Source organism: Dromiciops gliroides, chromosome 4 (assembly GCF_019393635.1).
Source record: "Dromiciops gliroides isolate mDroGli1 chromosome 4, mDroGli1.pri, whole genome shotgun sequence".
Classification (NCBI taxonomy): domain Eukaryota; kingdom Metazoa; phylum Chordata; class Mammalia; order Microbiotheria; family Microbiotheriidae; genus Dromiciops; species Dromiciops gliroides.
Genome location: NC_057864.1, coordinates 13,616,256 through 13,633,904, shown reverse-complemented (window position 1 = coordinate 13,633,904; position 17,649 = coordinate 13,616,256). Strand labels below are relative to the sequence as shown.

At 43.6% G+C, this 17,649-nt stretch overlaps 1 protein-coding gene and 1 pseudogene across 4 annotated transcripts in view; one reads left to right on the top strand and one right to left on the bottom strand.

The window, feature by feature from the left end:
* Positions 1-17,649, top strand: part of AK4 (adenylate kinase 4) — an 85,988-nt gene that overhangs the window by 50,200 nt on the left and 18,139 nt on the right. The gene's annotated exons all lie outside the window — the stretch shown is intronic.
* On the bottom strand, positions 5,127-5,832 carry LOC122725781 (annotated as a pseudogene).

Genomic DNA, 17,649 nt, shown 5'->3' with positions numbered 1-17,649 from the left:
GTGTGCGAATGTGCATACACACATGTATATACATGCCTGCAATAAATGTGTGTGCATGTGGTGTGTATGTGTGTGAAAACTGGTTGAACAAGGGGATCTCAAGAAAAGAATCTGAGCTGCTGGAGAACTAGAAATTTCCATGATGCAGATGGCTCTGGAGCCGGCATCCAGCAAATGGTGGGTGGGAGTGGAAGAGATGAGAGCCAAGAAAACACCAGGCTGGTCTAGGGGGTGTGGGAGCCTCATTGAGGCTTGTGTGGGGGCCGGGCCTTGAGCTAGAAAACAAGTTGCCTTTGCTGGGTACCTTCTGCATATTTAACAACTGACCCCCATGAGGGGCTGATAAGATTATATCTGTCTGCAGGCTTAGTGTCATTTAAAGCAGTGATGTCATGCTCCCAGCAGCAAAACTCCTGAGTACTACGGAGTCAAATTAAAATATAGGGGGCAGCTAGGTGGCGCAGTGGATAGAGCACTGGCCCTGGAGTCAGGAGTACCTGAGTTCAAATCCGGCCTCAGACACTTAACACTTACTAGCTGTGTGACCCTGGGCAAGTCACTTAACCCCAACTGCCTCACTAAAAAAAAAAAAAAGAAAAAAGAAAAAAAATATAATGGGGAAATATTTAACAAAATAAATAAAATACAAGACAACAACAATGTTAATTCATGATTTTCTTTGTCAGTGTCCCAGGGAAGAAACCATTTCTGGTGGTTTAAACTATCAAAGCTTAAAGCAGAACTAAGACTTTTAGGATGCCAAGTGTATGTGTGTATGTACACACATGTATGTTTATACGAACACACACACATAAGTATGAGCATATGTGTACCTATCTGTGGGTGGACATGTGGATTTAAGCATATATGTTCACACATAAACACACTTGACATATTGATACCGTTTGGCTTTCACATCACCCACATTTCCCGGTGGAAATGGATTGAGAGCTGCCACCCTTTAAGCCAGGAAGACCTGGGTTCAAGTCCAGCCTCTCTGACATGGACTGAAAGTATCACCCTGGGAGAGTCACTTAAGCCCTTAGTGCTCTGGGCAATTCTCGGAAGACTAAGTGGTAGAGAAGATATCAGCCTGCACTCTTGGAAGGAATTTCCATCTCAGGGAGTTCCTTTTAACCTTGAATAAATCTAGTCATTATCCTATATTTCCTGTGTATCTCCCTTTCCCCAAGAGTCATCACTAATAATAAAGAATGGCAAAGGTAAAAATAATCCGGCAACATTAATTAATGTTGGAAAAGTCTGGTGATATATGTATATACAGATCTAGATCTACATCTATAGTGAGGTATAGATAGTATTCCGCATCCAGAGTCCCTCACTTCTTTGGAGAGACTGGGCTACCATATATGTCAAACTCATTTTGCCATTTGGTTTGTTTGGTGTGGCAGGATGGAAAGAGCCCTGGATTTGGAGACAGGAGGCCTGGGTTCAAATCTTGACTCTATCTCTTTTTACCTATAACAGTGCCTGGCACACAGGGAATACTTAATCAATGGGAAGTGCTGAATCAATGCTTGTTCACTGACTGACCATATCATCTTTTTATGCAAGTAGCTTCACCTTTCTGGGCCTCGGTTTCCTGTGCTGTATAACGAGGGCTTGGATTAGATGACTCCTGAGGTCCTGTCCAGCCCCAACGAGATAGTTGTGTGACTCTGTGGCTTGTTGGATGGCAGTTTGGCTTACATGCCACCTCCTGCCCATCAAGAATTTCCCCAGTTGTGGTGCTTCCCCCACCCAGTGACTTTGTTACTCCATGTGTGTGTATGGATGTATGGTGTGATGGGAAAGAGGTCTGGGTTCATAGCCCACCTCTCATGCTTGCTCTCCGTATGATCTTGGGTAAGCTCTATTGATCTTGGCTACCTCATCTGTAATATGACGGGGTTGGACTCAGTGGCCTCTGTGATGCCTTCCAACTCTAGATCAAGGATCCTCTGCTCCTGCTGGGTCATTGGCCTCAGAAACAAGATGACCTGAGTTGGAGGTCCTGCATTAGACACAGACTCTGTGACCCTGGTCAAGTTACTTAACCTCTCCGTGTCTTGGGCATCTAGTTAGGACTGCACATTGCAGAGCAGGCACGAATCTCTGTTGGTCTGGGGAGTTTGTTCGTTAAGAGTTCCCAAATCAGCAAAGTGTCAGGTCCATCCTGCATATACACACGTATGAGTACATAAACACTCGGGTGCAAATGTGTGTGTATCCACACGCTTATGTCTCCCCTTGCCAGCCCCAGTAGAGTTCAAACTCTGCCTCAGTATCCCCTTACACTTAGCACATGACTCGCCACCATGTAACCAGTTACACTGGCCTCCTTGCCTTACCTTGAGAAGGAGCTTCCATATCCTGACTCCTGGCATCCTGGCTGTCTCCCTCCCTCATGCCTGGTACTCTTCCACCTCCTCATCTCCACCTCCTGCCTTCTGGCTTCCTTCAAGTCCCAGCTAAAACCCCACCCTCTGGAAGGAGCCTTTTCTGATCCTCTTTTCCCTTAGGGCCTTCCTTTGAGATGATAGATAATAGGAGCTTAATACATGCTTGTTGATTTGCTTTAGCAGGGAGATGTGTTGTTGGCTTCATGTGGGACTTATAATTAGACAGATTGAATTAAGAAATCAGGATGAAGTCCTTTGACTCCTTAAAAGAGGGAATTGCCAATCAACCAGCAAACATTTATTAAACACCCACTATGTGCCAGGCATATTCCAAGGACTTGGGATACATACATGATTATAAAACAGTCCCTGCCCATGGGACACTTGGATTCTACAAGGAGTCTACAAGGAGGCAGAAAGGGTCTCATGCCAGCAGTATGTGATTGATTTGAGCTTTAAAGGAAATTGGGGCTTCTGAGAGGTAAGAGGCATAAGGGAGAGTATTCCAGACATGAGGCTCTTCTTCCTAATAGGACTACTTTTGATAAGACTCTTAGAACACTGTTATTAAGCAACCTGCAATTTTTATTTGAAAGGTACTAGAAAAAATAGAATAAGTTACATTTTTGCATTCTGAACGTTGAAAATCATGTGAAAACACAACTTGGGAGATGTGCTTCTGGGAGCCCGTGGCTGTTCAGATTTTACTGAGGAGGTGCTAAACTTAATAGAAAGAAATTGGGTGAAAGACGCTGTAATTAATCAAACATATTCCTCTTACTCCAAAGGCTTGAGTTAGGTATGGGCATGCTGGTGTGGCTCCTGCACTGCAGTGGAAAGACCCGACCAAGTCTGGTCTGATGCAGCCTGCTTTGGGTCTAGGCGCTGTCCTAGGTGCTGGTGCTCTGGGTTTGCTGTAGCCATCCAACCTTAAGTGGTTCTTTCAGCCCTAGAGGTCAGAAGTAGCAAGGTGTGTGTGGGGGTGGGTGGGTGGGGGGTTGAAGGTGGGGGGAGCTCGGAATTCCAGTGCAGTAAAGTGAGAAAAGGACTGAACTTGGAGTCAGAATGTAGTCATAATAATAACAATAATAGGCAGCATTTAAGCACGATACACATCTCACTCGATCCTCACAATGACCCTATGACGTAGATGCTATTCTCTTCCCCAATTTACAGATGAGGAAACTGAGGCAGACAGAGGTTAAGTGACAGTATGTGTCCAAATCAGGATTTGAAATACAAATCTTCCTGGCTCTCATTTCAGCCCTCAGTCCCCTATGCTACTTGGCACTCTCTTGGGATGAGAGCAGAATTGTGGAGGTCATCTAGTAAACTTTGTTTTACAGAAGATACGGAGGCTAGTGAATGGTTGGCTCAAGGTTGCACTGCTGATGTCAGAGGACTTGGGATCTTATCCTGGCCCTGCTGCTTGATAGCTGGGACATCCTGGGGAAGGTACTGGGTTTCTCGACCTTGGTTTGTCCTCTGTAAAATGAGGGACTAGGACTAGGTATCCTCTGGGCTCCTTTCCAGTCATAAATCTCTCATCCCATGTCTAGCTCTCAGTCTAGGATCCTAAGGACCCCATAGGGCCTTTCTATCTGCCCTTCATGTTGTCTCTCAGACTGTGAGCTCCTCAAGGGGAGGAAATGCCTTTTTTACTTGTATCTTTGGTTCTTAGTACAAAGATTGGCACACAGTAGGTACTTAAGTGCTTTTCCATTCTTGCCTTCAGTCATGGATCTTAAATCTTGTAAGCAAGGTCTGGAGAAGGAGTTAGTCACTTTAGGAATCAAGTCAACAAGTATTTAGTAAGCACCTACTATGTGTCAGGAACTGTGCTAAGCCCTGGGGAAGTAAAGGAAGCCAAAATGGGCAGCTAGGGGATGCCATAGTGCACAGAACGCTGGGCATCTCCCTGAGTTCAAATCCAGACTCAGACACTTACCAACTGTGTGACCCTGGATAAGTCAAATCACTCCAGGATCTTTGCCAAGAAAACCCCAGGTGGGTCGCAAAGAGTTGGGATGTGACTGAAAAGACCAAATGACAGTTTATAAACAGGATCAAGTTGAGCTAATTGCAAAGGAAAGACCCTAGCATTGAAGACTTCTTGTGGAAGGTAGGCTCTGGCCTGAGATATGAAGAAGGCCAGGAGGTAGAAATGAGGAGGGAAGGAGATCATTCCATGTGCAGGGATATCAAGAACTGTGCTTTAGGAAGCACCCATTGGGAGCTGAGTGGGAGATGGAGTGGAGTGAGCAGAGACTTGGGGCGGGGAAGGCCAATTACAGCAGTAGTTAAGGAATGAGGTGACCAGGGCTTGTTACCAGAGTGGGGGTGGCATCAGAGGAGAAAAGAGGATGGACATGAAAGACGTTGGGAAGGTAGAGTCAAAAGGACTTGGCAACAGAGAAGGGGGGAGTTAAGGATGAGCCTAGGGGCCTGGAAGGATTGGTGATGGGGCCCCAGGCATGTGAAGACGGTCAGTCCTTGTCACTTTTCTTGGTAAAAGTCATGGGAGACTTAACTTGAATTTTTGGTTTATTGGCTCTTAGCCTTGTTAGCACAGGACAGAAGCTCTGAAATCTTTTTCTGTGACTTTGGGCAAGTCACTGAACCTCTGGGCCTCAGTTTCCTTGTCAGTAAAATGGGAAGGATAAATATTTGTAGAGTTATCTTTTTTCCCCAAACTTTATTCAATATGAAATATCTCTACACTTTTTATTGAGGAGGTTGGCCACATCCACTACCAAATCCATCTCTAAACTGGAATTCTGTTGCTGACCCAGCACCAGCCTCCACCTTCTTGTCAGCACCAGGGGGAGCAGCACTTCATCTGTATGTGTCTCTGTCAGCTTCACCAGGAGTCAGCCGGGCAGGTCGCTCACTCCCCAGGCCTTTAGGCCTTGGCCTCCCTGTCTCAGGACGACTTCTTCAAGCATGGCAGGCACAATCTCAGGGGGCAGGTGAAGGTCATCCTGGAGATACTGAATGCCCTCATTGGTGAGATACCAGTAGAAATGCCTCCATGCAAACTGCTCCATAACATATCCATGAGACTTTAGAGACTGCATAGCCTTCATCACGTGGAGATCGGGCACATTCTTGTCTGCCAACTCAGGATGCTTTGGCATGTGGACATCTTTCTCGGCTACCATTACTCCCCCCTTAAAAAGGAGTTCATAGATAGCAATTTGTTTCTTCTTGGGCATGAACATCTTGGTGGCAGCGACGGGTTCTACTCTAGATGGAGCCCTGGATAAAAAGGAAAGAGCATGCGTGGCGCGATCTAGAGTTATCTTTACAAGGGAAAGGATACTGGATTTTGAGTCTAAAGACCTCAGTTCAAATTCTACCTTTGACTGCCTGAAAAATGGAGAGGGGGTGGAAAGACCTATTTGTTCAAAAATATTTCTAACAGCTCTTTTTGTGGTGGCTAAGAATTGGAAATCAAGGGGATGACCATCAATTGGGGAAAGGCTAATAAACAAATTGTGGTATATGATGGTGATGGGATATTATTGTGCTATGAGGAATGACAAGCAGGATGATTTCAGAAAAACCCTGGAAAGACTTGGTTGAATTGATATATAGTGAAGTGAGCAGAACCAGGAGAATGTTGTGCACAGTAACAGCCATATTATCATTTGATTAAGAACTGTGAATGACTTGATGATTCTCAGAAGTACAACAATCCAAGACCATCCCAAAGGACTAATGATGAAGCACACTATCCATCTCCAAAGAGAGAACTGATATTGTTTGAATACAGACCGAAACATGCTATTTTCCTTCATTCTTCTTTTATTTGTCTTCTTGTATGAAATGACGAATATGAAAATGTTTTACATGACTGCATACATAAAACCTCTATCTGATTGCTTACCATGTTAGAGAGAGGGGAAGGGAGAGAGGGAAGAAGGGATACATGAGCAACTAAAAAAAATCCAAACTTTAAAAACATTTTTTAACTTGTAATTGGTGGAAAAATAAAATATATTATTTTTTAAAAAGACTTAAAGCTAACTTAGTAAAAGAGAATACATTTTTAATATAACAGTACCTATTTTATTAATATTTAATTCAATATTTTCCCATAAATATTCATTTGAAAAAAATTCTACCTTTGCCCTTTATGACCTGTATGACCTTGAACAAATGATTCCTTTTTTTCTCAGCTTCAGGTCCTCATCTGTAAAATGTGGGGCTTGGACCAGATAGCCTCTGAGTTCTCTTCTGGCTCTAAACTGATGATCCTATAAGTACTTGGCCTTCAAGGTTCCTACCAGCTCTAAATCTGTCTGTCTGTCTGTCCGTCCATCCATTCATCTCTCATCTCTCTATCTGTTAGCTATCTCTCTAACCATCCATACATTTCTCTCATCTTTGTCTATTCATCTATCATGTTCTTCTCTCCCTCCCTTCTACCGCCCCCTTCTCTGCCTCTGCCTCTCTGTCCCTCTCTCTCTGTCTCTCCTTCCCCACCTCTCACCCCCCACCCCCCACCCCCTACCCCAACCCTGTACTACCTGCCCCACTAGGTGGTTGAGATCAAATGAGATAATCTATGTAAATGGATGTGCTTTGTACACTTGAAAGCCCTCTACTGAAGTGAGCTATTATTAACCTTCTTCCTTGCCCCCTTCAGGGTGTGATTCAATTGTGTCTAACCCTTTACAACCCCCCCCAGTCCCCTTGACCCATTCCTTGCTGCTCTTTTCCACACTCTAGGATTGGAGACAGGAACTTGGGTGTTTCTGACTCCAAGCCCAGCTCTCTGTCCACATACTGACTGGTCAGTAGCTTCCTGCCTCCTCTCTGGGGGTGGGGGGACCATTTATCTTGGATTAGTAACAGAAAGTGTGTTCTTCCTTTAGTTTTCCCTGCAAGTAGCCTGGAGAAGGGGAAAGAGGAAGGAGGACCCTACAAATACACTGTGTTTTGACCCATATCCAGAAACAGGCCGACTCTCACTTCCTAGATGGGCTCTGCCCAATTGAAGGCAGATCCTGGATCCAGTGACCAGAGAAGGGCAAAGCAAGCAACACTTTGTTTTTGTCAAGTTGATGAACAATAAATTAAACAGTGATGTAAATGCAACAAAACAAAACCCCATAGGGACAGTAGACGAAAAATGTAGAGCAGAAGCAGCTTCAGGCATCATATGTCTATCCCCATTGATTTTTACAGGTGAGGTCAAGTACCCAGGTAGTGTCAGAGGCAGGATTCGAACCCAGGTCTTTCCCGCTTTATGACTTAGGGCATTTCCCCCCCCCCCCCTTTACAGGGAATGTAAATCTATGAAAACTCCTGCCCTTTCTTTCCTTATTGTTCCCAATTCTACCTTCTAGGAATGAGCAGATAGAGCAAAGGAGTCTCTTGCACTGGGTCTGTGACCACCTTTCTGCTTCTTGGGCAGCTCTCTGGCCCTTTGCTCGGCCTCTCTCTTCCAGGAAGGATGGATGTCCTTCCTCAGCAGCAACACCCAGCAGCTTGTGCCCCAAAGCTTCGTGGACTAGACAGTCACCGAGATAAGAAGGGCAGTCCTTAAGCTGTTTTGTGAACTCACTGGGCTTACAAGCCAATGAGTATTTTATTTTTTTCCTTTTTTATTTTTAATTTTTTTTTGCAGGCAATGAGGGTTAAGTGACTTGCCCAGGGTTACAGAGCTAGTTAATATCAAGTGTCTGAGGCCAGATTTGAACTCAGGTCCTTCTGAATCCAGGGCCAGTGCTCTATCCACTGCTCCATCTAGCTGTCCTCGCCAGTATTTTAAAAATCAACATGATTGTTTACTTCTTAAAGTTCTAAGTCATACTTTTGTCTTAAGGAGCAGTTAGGGGGTGCCATAATGCATCTTCAAATCCAGCCTCAGACACCTCCTAGCTGGGTGACCCTGGCAAGTCACTTCACCCTGTTTGCCTCAGTTCCATATCTGTAATATGAACTGGAGAAGGAAACGGCAAAGCACTCCAAAATCTTTGCAAGAAAACTGGAAGAAGGGGTCGCAGAGTTGAACACAATGGAAATGACTGATCAACATCTCAGTGAAGATAATAACACTTATCCCACATGCTTGTTGTGAGGATCAAATGAGATATGTAAAGCACTCTGCAAATGAAAACTGTTAGGAAGACAGGAAGCATTTATTGAATACCTACTATGTACTAAGTGGTATAAAGGAAAGCAAAAACAGCCCTTGCTCTTAGGAAACTAATGGAGGTGACAACACATAAGTCTGCTGGATTTATCTGCTGGTTTTCAAGCATTTAACACCTAAGTAAGAGGTCATTCCCATTGGGATTTCCCTTTTTGAATTTTCAAACAGTGATGAGGGAACTGCCGGACAGATTGTAAACCTATCACTTTGTTCTGAAAATGTGTCAGTGGTCTGTCCTTAAGATCCATCGACCCTTTGGAGCTCAGAGTGAACATTGCTCACTTGGAGACAAACTTGAAAAAACTCATCCCTGCTGTGGAGGGGCAAGGTAGCTATCTGGGCTTGACCTGAAGCATAGCCAGGGATGCTGTCTGCCTTCCTTGCCTGCATCCAGGCCATGAAGGAGAGTCAGGGGAAACCTGTCACTCCTGCCCACTGCTGCATCTGACTTGTGATTCTCACAGGAGCAGATAATACTGTGAAGAAGGAATGTGGGGAGGATTTGAGATGACAGAGCCGAAAACCCAGTTTTAAAAAAGACTTTGATAATTGTATTTCGGTATAGTTGGTTGCCTTTGCAATCACCTGTATTTTATTTTATTCATTTACAATCTCATTCTAATAAGGCATCCATGGGCTTCCCCAGTCTGTTAAAGGGGCAGGGGGAGATCCCTTTCTTGGGCGCTCCTGATTGAAGAGAGAGGTTTGGGGTGGGGGTGGGGTGAGCAGCTCTCAACGATGCTCTTGAGGACGGGCTGTGGATCTCTGTACCCCACATTCCTGCAGAAGCCCGGCATTGTCCATAAGGGAGGAGGGTGGGCTCTGACTGAAGCCTCTTGAGACAGTCTCTAAAGGACTATATGGAACAAAGAAACGGAGAAGCCTTTGTTCAATGCTTGCTTAGTGATATCCAAAGCACTCTGCTGAGCTTTGGGAAAACAGAAGAGGGAGGCAGGCCATGCCCTTCAGGGGCTCCCTAGGAGATTTCGTTTGCCAGTCTGATGGAAGGGCCCAGTGGGCCTTAGGAGGCAGTAGCAAAGCAGATGGAAAGGGAGCTTTCGTGGTGTTATTAGCAGTCGGTCAGTCATTAAACTTGATTAAGCACCTACAGAGGGCAATTAAAAAAAAAAGAATTTACTCCATTTGAACAATTATTGCTAAGGAAAATGGCCCTTTATTCTGAATACCCATTGACTTACATAAGCACCAGAAAGTGGTTTAGTTTTCAGTAATACAAAAGTGCTTTATGCTCTGTCCTGACACAATCACATGAATTTTCAATGAGCCTCTTAACAGATTAAAAAAAAATTGATTGTGGCTTGAAAAACCATATGTATGTAGGAACCTTTTAAGTCAGTGCTCATACCTGTATTTTATCCTGGCATCAGTCAGCCTCCTTCATTGTAGACTTTAATGAAATTTCTCCCCTGCCTCCCTCTTCTCTCTCTCTCTCTCTCTCTCTCTCTCTCTCTCTCTCTCTCTCTCTCTCTCTCTTTCTGTATGTATGTATGTGTGTGTGTGTGTGTGTGTGTGTGTGTATATATATATACATATATATATATACATACACGTATATATTTAAATCCCTACACATTTTTAGAAATTTTCTTTTGATATAACTTTACTTTCAGTAAGTATGTAAAGTAATAAACATTTACTATTTCTTTCTCTAAAAATGTATTGATATTGTTACCTTTTCCTTTGCCTTTATTTCCAATTATTTGCCTCTCTCCTCCTTTGCCCAGCAAGTCATTCTTTATAACAATTAATAAAACAGTAAAGGGGGTGGGGTAGGGTGGGGAAAGCAAGTGAGCAACGCTTATCCACACATCTACTGAGTCTGTCAGTGTTCTGTCCACACCCGTAATCTTTCACTATAGCAAAAAAGGGAGGGAGGTACTTTTTTTCTCATATCTTCTCTGGGACCAAGCTTACTTGTTACTTGTGCCTAACATCAGTTTCAACAACATAACAGTCCATGTGTAATCAAATGAGCATCTTAAATTGCATTTGTTGCTTCATCCAGTTTCAATGAAAACTAGGAAGTTTTTTGATTTCTCAGTTAATTGATTTCAAAGGTTTTGAGACAAAAGGATAATTTTTACCACAGTATTATCTGCACTTAGAACTATACAAAAGTGCTTTTCACCGGATCAGTAGCTGCAGGTAGCAAATAGGTGGTTTCTGCTTTTAAGTGAGACTTTATACTTAGTAGTTCTTTATGCCTCTTCATATGATACAAGAAATTCTTTTGATATCAGAGACATGATTTCCCCCCCACACATTTGTTTTTTCTTATTAAAAAAGCATCTAATTTTCTTTTTTCAACACAGTAATCCTATTTTAATACATGTATGAAGCTGATTTTTGTTGCTGCTGCAGGTAATGCATTCATACAAAATAAATATGGTGGTGATTTTTCTTTTCCATCAATAGCTGGACTTGTGAGTCCTGATGTTTGGGATCCCATGTAGCTTTGCCTTTCTCCAAAGTTATTGTTAGGCCAGAAGTCAGCAAGCAAAGGTTAGATAACTTAGTGTTGAGGATATTGCAAAGGGGATAATGGTTCTAGTTGGGCAGCACGAGAGGGCCTTTTGATGACTCTCTTCCTTGGGCTTCATCTTCTTCCTTTGTAAGACAAACAGGTTGATCAGACTGACCTCTAAGGCCCTTTCTAACTTCAGACATGATGAGCTAGGAAAGCTTAAGGAGCCATTTGGTAATCCAGAGACTGTTTGTCAGTAGGGAACAGATGAAGGGCTGCCAGCCAGATGGAAAAGTCGGGATGCTTAGGGTGATGGAGATCATTGGCTGTGACATCTGTTGACATCTGTAGCACAGTGTTACTTGGCATGTTCTCTGCTCTTACAGCTTCTGCTAATAAAAATGCATGTGAATGTGAGTAGAAGTTTCAGAGAGTTATAAAAATGTGAAGAATTCAGGTAGGTGGGGGAAGCTTGGGACCTGAGGGGAGAGACCGGCAAAGTCAATTCCTACTTAAACACCATTGATGGTGATAATCAGTAGCAACTGTGAAGAAAGATGATTGGCTCTGGCGCTCTGGTCAAGATACAATCAACTGGGGCTAGACAAAGGCAAGATGAAGAGAACAATCATGGTCAATGAAGCTTGAGATGATAATTATCTTTTAGGTCATAGATTGTAGTCACGTGTTAGTAATTTCTAGAAATATGCCCCCCCCTCCCAAAGCTTCCCTTTAGAACAAAAACAGTTTAAACAGAGACACTGGGTACGGGTGACTCAGTGTCTACAACATTCTTCCCTAGTGCTCCCCCACTTCTTCTGAAAGGATGGAGTCATGTTCAAATTTTGTTTTTCTAGAACCACAATTGGATTTTTATCTCCTTGCATTGTTGTAGTCATTCTGTATACTGTTTCTCCAGCCTGCTTTCTTCACTTTACATCAGTTCGTATAAGACTTCCTGTATTTCTCAGAATGCTTGTTATTTTTTCCAAGTTATTTATGAGTCAAGTCAACAAGCATTTATTAAGCACCCATGGTATATCAAGTACCGTCTTAAGCACTGGAAGATAAAGAAAGGCAAAAATAAATAATAAGAATAATCCCATTCCCTGCTGTCTAGGAGCTCACAGGTTAATGGGGGAGACAACATGCCAGCAGTTATGTATGAACAAGAGAGAGTGAAGCAGAAGTACTCCATGAAGGAAGGCATGGGCCTTAAAGGGGCATGGTTAAGGTTTCTTTTAGGAAGAACTCTTCTCTTGATACCTCCCAGATGCTCATTTCTTCTGCCATCAAAATACCCCATATTTATTTTGACCTTCTTTTGCATATACTTGCACACATATGTCTTGTCTTTCCCAATAGACCCAAGCTCCCTGAGGCCAAGGATTATTCTGTGGAGGAGTCTCCCAAAGAGCTTGGCACACAGCAGTCATTTCATAAGTGCTTGTTGATTGCTTTTCCTTTGTCATTGCCCAGTTATTTTCCATATTCGATTCTTATTTCACGGGCTATTCAGCTATTCTTCAATCAAAGGGCATCCATTCCCCACCAAGTTCTTTGCTACCCCAAAAAGTGCTGCTCTGACTATTTGGGTGTCATCGAAAGCTTCTCTTTTCTTGCCTCTGACCTCATTACAGTATGTGTGTGCCCAGGGTCAGATCCTGAATCAGAGGGCATGTACAGTTTGTTTATTTTCTTTCATAATTCCACCCTGAAACCCCAAATGATTGTGATCGTATTACTAATCTTTAGACTGAATGACAGCTATTTATGGTGTTTGGGGAAGCTTGGAGCCTGAGCTTTATAAAGAGTTTTTACCGGGGTTTAAGAAAACTACCCTTCTCCTCCCGACTTTTGGGAAGACTTGGGACCTCTCCTTCAAAGGAGCCTTCAGTTTCCATCAGGCCAAGCTCTTATTTCCTGTCTTGGAGTGTAGTGAAGGCCTCTGGCCTGGCTCCCTCTCCCCGGCGTGAATGCTCTCCAAATTAGAAAAACAGAAGCGTTTTCGTTCTCTCTTCCTCCTCCATTGTCCCGACTTGTTGCTGTGGCACCTCCTGCTCAACTAGTCTTGGAGCCCTTGGCATTGGTAGGCAGGCGTAGTGCCAAGGGCAGAGTCCTTCACTCAAGGAGGGAGGATCCAAGCCAAGAAATGGCACCACAGAGATGTGGGAAGTGGACACCTCTCTTTGTACAGAGGATGCGTTGCTTTGGGATTTACAAAATAGCTCCTATTCACCCATAGTGCTTGAAATTTTGATCCTTACAACAAAACCGTGAGGTAAATACTAATATTATTAGTCCCTGTTTTCCAAATGAGGAACCTGAGGCCCAGAGAGGTCAAGTGATTTGTCCAGTCGTCATCAAACAAGTAGCAAGTTTCTGAAGGCAAGGCAAGGTGACAAGCATTTATTAAGCACCTACTAAGTGCCAGGCACTTTGCTAAATACAGGAGATGCACAGAAAGGCAAAAAGCAAGCCTCAAGTAGCTCCCACCCTAGTGGGGAGACAATTTCCAAACCACCGTGTGCAAATATTCTACATAGAGGATGAATAGGAGTTGTCAGTACGTCTCCACTCAATTCTCATTCACTCTAGGAAGCCTCCCTCACCCCTCTCAACCCCAGAACTTTTCCTCTGTTAATCATTTCCTGTTTATGCTGGATGGGCTTACTTTGTGCATTTGTTCACCTCCTTCATTAGACTGTAAGCTCCATGAGGGCAGAACTAATTGTTGCTTCTTTTTGTATCCCCAGCACTTAGCTCAGTGCCTGGCTCTGGTCATTTAACCCCTGTTGGTGTCCTCGGTGGTTCTCAGAGACGAGAAGTCAGTTGCAGGAAAGATGGCCTGGCGAGGGCATTGGCTTTATATGCCTTCAGCTCCTTGTGGCAGTGAAATCACCATTCCTGAGTGAAAAGGAAAGAATTGTCGAGAGCCAAGGCTCCTTCTCTGTCACTTCTCTGATCCTCAGTTTGTTCATCTGTAAAAGGAGGAGAAGGGACTAGATGGATGCCTTCCGGCCCCAAATCCCACCCAAAGTGAGTGTTCTGGTGTTGGCTAGGGACAGTTAAAGTTCCTTAGTGACAAAGGAAATGTCCTGTGCCCAGCAGTTCTTAAAAGAGCCTTTGCCTCTCAGCAGTTTAAGTGCTTTGGCATCCTCAGCAGCCTGGCTTGGGAGGATAGTCTATTGTTGAAAGAAAGGAGCTAAAACACAGCCACCTTAACCACTAGAAAATGTACATTTGAGAGGCAGCTAGGTGGCGCAGTGGATAAAGCACCGGCCCTAGATTCAGGAGGACCTGAGTTCAAATCTGACCTCAGACACTTGACGCTTACTAGCTGTGTGACCCTAGGCGAGTCACTTAACCCTCATTGCCACACCAAAAAAAAAAAAAAAAAAGAAAGAAAGAAAAGAAAAGAAAGAAAATGTACATTTGAAGAGGCAGGAGAGTATATAGCCGGCCAACCTCAGAGCCAGGAAGATGTGGGTTCTGAAACATACTGACTGTGGCACCCCTCTCTGCTCCACCCCCAGGAAGTCACTTAACCCCTCTCTGTATATCCAGGTGACTCTGAAAGCCTGGGAGGGAAGAGCTGGTTATCTGTCTAGATTGGGAAAGCGAGTTTGCTTGCTGGGACTTTGGCATACCAGAATCAGACCAAAGTCAGATCTATTCCCCAAAAAGAAATGACCCTAAGTCAGAGTTTGTTTATTTATCTGTTCTTTAAGATGAAAGCTTGTGTGTCAGGCTGTGAGCAGAATTCCTAGTTCTCCCACCTATTGCCATTACTGCAGACTATACTTAGAATGTGGAACTTGTTTGCCTTTGGAGGAGGGGAGCAGGTATTGCAGGGTGCTGGGAGAGCCAGGAAAGAAAGGATGCACTTCCCTCCATCAAGAGACCTGGGGGTCATAGGAACTTTAGAGGCCACTGCCGTCCTTTTATTTTTTGTTTTTAGGTTATACGTTGCAATCGTGTTAAACATATTTCCCCAGATGCCATTTTGTAAGAGAAGAATCAGAACAAAAGGACAAAATAATGCAAGAAAGAATAAACAAGAACAATAGCAAAAAAGCAACAATAAAAGTGAAAAGAGTATGCTTCAATCTGCATTCAGACTCCATAACTCTTTTTCTGAATGTGGAGAGCATTTCCTACCATAAGTCTTTTGGCATTGTCTTGGATCACTGTATTGCTGAGAAGGGTTAAGTCTATCACAGTTGATCATTACACAGTGTTGTTGATACTGTGTACAGTGTTCCCTTGGTTCTGCTCATTTCACTCAGCATCAATTCATGTAAGACTTTTCAGGTTTTTCTGAAATCCATCTGCTTATCATTTCTTACAGCACAATAGTACTCTATTACATTCATATACCATAACTTGTTTAGCCATTCCCCGATTGATGGGTATTCCCTCAATTTCCAATTCTTTACAGCTATAAATATTTTATATATGTGGGTCCTTTAACCTTTTTTATGATCTCTTTGGGATATAGACCTAGTAGTTGTATTATTGGGTCAAAGGGTGTGCAGTGCCCTTCTTTTACATGAGAAGAAACTGAAGCCCAAGGAGATGATCTGTCTTGTCCAGGTTTACCCAAGGGATGCTAATGATGGGTCAAAGGGAGGCCCCTTTCCCCAAATCTGGGGCTTTCCCCATTAAGCCATATCAAAGCTAGAGACCAAATTATTGTGCCAGTAACCGTAAATAGATGAATAACTGTGGGATCACAGATCGGCATCTGGAAAGGACCATTGTAGTCTTCTGTCCATCTCCCTCATCTTACAAAGGATGAAACTGAAGCCCAGAGTGGTCATCACCCACGGAGTAGGTGGCAAAACCTGGACTCGGACTCACATGAGCCTGTGACTCCAGGGTCTGGGCTTGGGTCTAGCAGAGGACGGCTAGTTTCCCTTTGCTGACTTAAGTGAACATGGTGCTGTTATGACCCAGTGAGCCTTTTCTGTATTTTCTCACTTCATTCTGTGATGCTGGGTAAGAGGTGGCTCCTCGGTATGTTTATCTTCGAGGGGTATTGGCGAGGCAGCAGGTGCTGGGAAGGAATCTGAGATTCTTACCTCTGAAAAGCATTTCTGAGCTGTCCTTGTCAAGGTCTGTGGGAGGGATTCTGAAAGGAGGGGAGAAAACCTCCCTCCTCAGCTCCTTTCTGAACCAGAAAACAATGGAGAGCACAGCAAGATCTGCCAGAGGTACAGAATGTGCCAGCACGTGGTTCTCCCCAACTGCGTCTCCCTGACCAGCCTCCTGGAATCCTGGGAGGCACATGATTGATTGAAGAATGTCAAGGCCCTGGCAGCTAGCAGGGGCATAGAGAGGGTGGGCAGGGGCCACCTAGGAGGTGGGGCATCATCATGCTGGTTAGCCTTTGCTTTAACTTGACCTGTTCTGTACCAAACCATTTGACTTGGCAACTGCCAAAGATGGGGATATACTCAATAAATGACGATACTTCAGTCTTCAGAGGCCACCATGAAAAAAACCTCACATTTAAGTCCTGAGATTTCTTCCTGGCCTTGGTGATTTTATCTATATTTATGTTGGTAGATGGGGCAGCTGGACCCATCTTCATGACTTCAAATCTGGCTGCAGACACTTCCTAGCTGTATGACCCTGGGCAAGTCACTTAAACCTACTTGTCTCAGTTTCCTCATCTGTAAAATGAGCTGGAGAAGTAAATGGCAAACCACTCCAATGTCTTTGACAAGAAAACCCCAAGCAGGTTCATGAAGAGATAGAGATGACTGAAATGACTGAACAACAACAATAATACAGATTGATATTTAATGTATCTACATTGATGGTGATAGATATATGTAGATATTTAGATTGATATGTAGATGAACTCAGATAAGTATGTAGATTGATAGCAATCTATATTTATAGATAGTTGGATGGATGGATGGATGGATGGATAGATAAATGGATGGATGGACAGATATCCTTGAGTGGGACCCACTGCTTTTGAAAAATTATGAATAGAGCGGGTGGGGGGAGGGTAGGAGGTTACCCTGCATTTGTTCATGTAGCATAGAGCTGGTTATAAAAATCTCATTTTAGAAGCTCTCAAGGAGAGTGGGCTCTGGTCTCACTCTCTCCCTTGCCTGTGTCTCTCCCACATGCAGATTGAAAATAAATTATGGGAAAATGACTATGCCATTATCCCATGTTTTTGTAGAACCTTTATTTATGGAATTTTTAGCTTGCTGAATTGATCAAAGTAGGGAGATTGAAAAATGTCGAGGTTGAAGAGCAATTTATGAACATTAGCTCATTTGATCCTCACACCAATCTGTGGAGGTAGTTGCTATTATCATCTCCATTTTGCAGTTGAGCAAACTGAAGCCAACAGAGATGAAGTGATTGAACTTGGATCTTCCAAGCTCTGGATCCAATACTCTTTCCACACATCACCTTGGTGCCTAGACTAGGTGTTTTTGCATTTGTGAAATGCTTCTAAGTAGAAATAATAATAGCACTTAATTTGCAAAGCACTTGATGTATGTGATCTCATTAGAGCCTCTCGAGTAGATAGATGCTAATGGGGAGTATTATCCCCATTTTACAGATAAGGG